At 47.8% G+C, this 3,474-nt stretch overlaps 1 pseudogene across 1 annotated transcript; it reads left to right on the top strand.

The window, feature by feature from the left end:
* The first annotated feature begins 511 nt into the window (after positions 1 to 511).
* LOC311615585 (D-3-phosphoglycerate dehydrogenase-like) lies at positions 512 to 1,648 on the top strand (annotated as a pseudogene). Its single transcript has one exon. The product of its transcript is annotated as a D-3-phosphoglycerate dehydrogenase-like (transcript).
* Positions 1,649 to 3,474: the final 1,826 nt, after the last annotated feature.

Genomic DNA, 3,474 nt, shown 5'->3' with positions numbered 1-3,474 from the left:
GTACCTTGAATTAAGGGGCTAGCATTGGATGTGGTGAGAAGTTGTTGGATTCTGGACATATTTTGAAGGCAAAGTCAAAAGAACTTCCCAACACAAAATCCAGATGACATGAATGAAAAAATTGATTCATCTCTATAATAAAGAGCCAGGGTGTAACACCTTTACAAGGAAGCTCCACCGCAGCACTGACTGCTTCCGCTGCAAGCTCGGTGACTCAGCACTGACTGCTGAGGGGGCTGCGAATCAGGGCCAGAGAAAGGCCTGAAGAGAGAAGCAGGGACTGATCCATTGCCTCTGTGGCAGCTTTTGACCAGCACTTGCCTCTCTTTTTCTCTCACAGTCTGGCCAGCAGCCTTGCCGCTATTTCTCTCCAAGATTCCACCGGCAGCTGATCAGCCCCGCCTTTCTGATCAGACCCCATTGATAGGCCCAGAGACGCTGACTGGCATAGAAATTGACCAATCAGGTGTTTCTGTCCAGAGAGAGCACCAATTCCGCAGCTGCTCCAGCAATGGCCTTCGCAAATCTACAGAAAATGCTCATCACTGACAGCCTGGACCTTTGCTGCTGGAAGATCATGCAAGATGGAGAGCTGCAGGTGGTGGAGAAGCAGAACCTGAGCAAAGAGGAGCTGATAGCTGAGCTGCAGGACTGTGAAGGCCTTATCTCCCTTCGGCCATCAACGCAGTAGAAACTCCAGGTGATGGGCGCGGCCAGCACCTGCGTGGACAACGTAGATCTGGAGGCTGCCATGAGGAAGGGCATTCTGGTCATGAACACTTCCAATGGGAACAGGCTTAATGCTGCGGAGCTCACCCGTGGGATGATCATGTATCTGGCCAGGCAGATTCCCCAGGCGGTGGCTTTGATGAAGGATGGCAAATGGGACCGAAAGAAGTTCATGGGAACCGAGTTGAATGGAAAGATCCTGGGAATTCTTGGCCTGGGGAGGATTGGGAGAGAGGTGGCAGTTTGATGCAGTCCTTTGGGATGAAGACTATAGGGTACGACCCCATCATCTCACCAGAAGTCTTGGCCTCCTTCAGCATTCAGCAGCTGCCCTTGGAGGATATTGGGCCTCTTTGTGAGTTCATCACTGTGCACACCCCTCTGCGGCCCTCCATGACATGCCTGCTGAACCACAGCACCTTTGCCCTGTGCAAGAAGAGCGTGTACTGGTGAACTGCGCCTGTGGAGGGATCGTGGACGAGGGTGCCCTGTGCTAGGCCCTGCAGTCAGGGCAGTGTGTCGGTGCAACTCTGGATGTGTTCATGGAGGAGTCGCCTCGGGACCGTGCCTTGGTGGACCCCAAGAATGTCATCACCTGCCCCACATGGGCGCCAGCACCAAGGAGGCCCCGAACTGCTGTGAGGAGATCACTGCCCAGTTCATGGACATAGTGAAGGGGAGAGCCCTCGCGGGGGTTGTGAATGCCAAGGCCCTTGTCAGCGCCTTCTCTCTGCAACACACCTGTGCTGCAGGGACTCAATGGAGCTGCCTTCAGACCAGAAGTGCCTCTCCACAGGGATCTGCCCCTGCTCCTGTTCTGGGCTCAGCTCTCCAATCCTGCCATGCTGCCTATCATGATTTGACTCCTGGCAGAGGCAGGCGTGCAGCTGCTGTCCTATCAGACCTTGGTGGTGTTTGATGGGGAGACCAGGCATGTCATGGGCATCTTTTCCCTGCTGCTCAGCTTGGACTCCTGGAAGCAACATGTGACCGAAGCCTTTCAGTTTCATTTCTGACCTTGGGACTCACCAGGACCAGCCTTGGGGGCTTTGTGATCAACATTGAGAGGTCACATTCCAGGGGCTGACACCATTTATGTGGTCTGACCCTGTAATAACTACTTAATAAACAGTCTCCCCACAAAAAAAACCAAAAAAAAAAACCAAAAAAAAAAAAAACCTGGGTCAACTGTAAAAAGCCAATGGCTGCCTAGGAGGTGGAGCTTTTGATGCTGACTGGCATAGAAACTGACCAACCAAAACCAAATCTGGGTCAACTCTGAGGAGCCAATGGTTGTCTAGGAGGCAGAGCTTTTGACGCTGACTGGTATAGAAACTGACCAATCAGAAAAAAATTGGCCAGCAGAGAAGGGCAGTTGGGGGTGGGATCAGGCCTTCAAGGGAGGGCATTTGGGGGCAAGATCAGGCTGGCAGGGGAGGGCAGTTGGGCATGAGATCAGGCCTGCAGGGGAGGGCAGTTAGGGGTGATCAGGCAGGCAGGCAGAGGGGTTAGGGGCAATCAGGCAGGCAGGCAAAGGCAGGTAGAGACAATTAGGCAGGCAGGCAGGTGAGCAGTTAGGAGCTAGAGGTCTCAGATAGCGAGAGAGATGTCCGATTTGAGAGGGTGCAGGCTGGGCTGAGGGAACCCCCACTCCATGCATAAATTTTGTGCACTGGGCCACTAGTTTGACTATAAAAGCATTTCTTCATTCTCACACTGCTTTGATAGCTCATTCTTTTCAAGTGGATCTTTAAATATTAGAGGTTTTTTTTGTTTTGTTTTTTTTTTTCAGTCTTATGCCTAGATCCTCTGTGTTCTCATTCTATCCTCACTCTTAGGTAAATCCCATCCATTCCCAGAGTGTCCTCTATGATAAATATTCCTATGACTCCTATGTCAAATCTCTCCCTTGTACTGTTCAATGTACATATCATACTTCCTGACATTACCACGTGGCTGCGTCAAATACATTAACTCATTGCCTTCTCGGATATTTATTGGGTACTTATTACGTGTTAGCCTCTATTGTAGGGACTGGTATACAATAGTAGAATAAAATTGACTTGTTCCCTGCCCTCATGAAACTACCGTGTTTCCCCGAAAATAAGACATCTAAAAAATAAGACCTACTTACAGGTTTCCTTCTGAGTGAAATATAAGGCATCCCCCGAAAATAAGGCCCCCTAGGCTCTGTCTCAGAATGCTATTGCTAAACATGAGAGATTTGGTCCACTGATTCTGAAAGAAATGGAGTCACAAGAAATTCACCAGGAAATTCAGGAATTAGATTGTTATGATGATGTTCCAGGAGATGACATGATCGTCATTGAATAAATGAGTAAATTCTTGATACTGTAGGATTCACAGTTCGTCTGGTTTGTATTGACAACTACCGTACTACAGTACCATATACAGGTAATAAATTTCCTTTATTTTCATTTAACAATAAATGTGTACCGTATTCTTCTTCATGGAAAAATAAGACATCCCCTGAAAATAAGACGTAGCGCATGTTTGGGAGCAAAAATTAATATAAGACAGTGTCTTATTTTCGGGGAAACAGTGTACCATTCCTGTGGAAGGCTGTGTGATAAAATTAACAATAAGACAAATTTAAAAAAAAACAAATTTTAAAAACTGCTATGAAGAAAGCAAGTTGCAATAATAGAAATTACAAAAATTATTAGAGCCAAATCTAATTGAGACAACCGTAATTGAGGCAACTTCCCCATAAAATAACCACAT

Source organism: Pipistrellus hanaki, assembly GCF_964339955.1.
Source record: "Pipistrellus hanaki genome assembly, chromosome: X".
NCBI classification, from domain to species: domain Eukaryota; kingdom Metazoa; phylum Chordata; class Mammalia; order Chiroptera; family Vespertilionidae; genus Pipistrellus; species Pipistrellus hanaki.
Note: the sequence above shows the minus strand (reverse complement) of the source record. Positions and strands in the feature narration are given on the sequence as shown.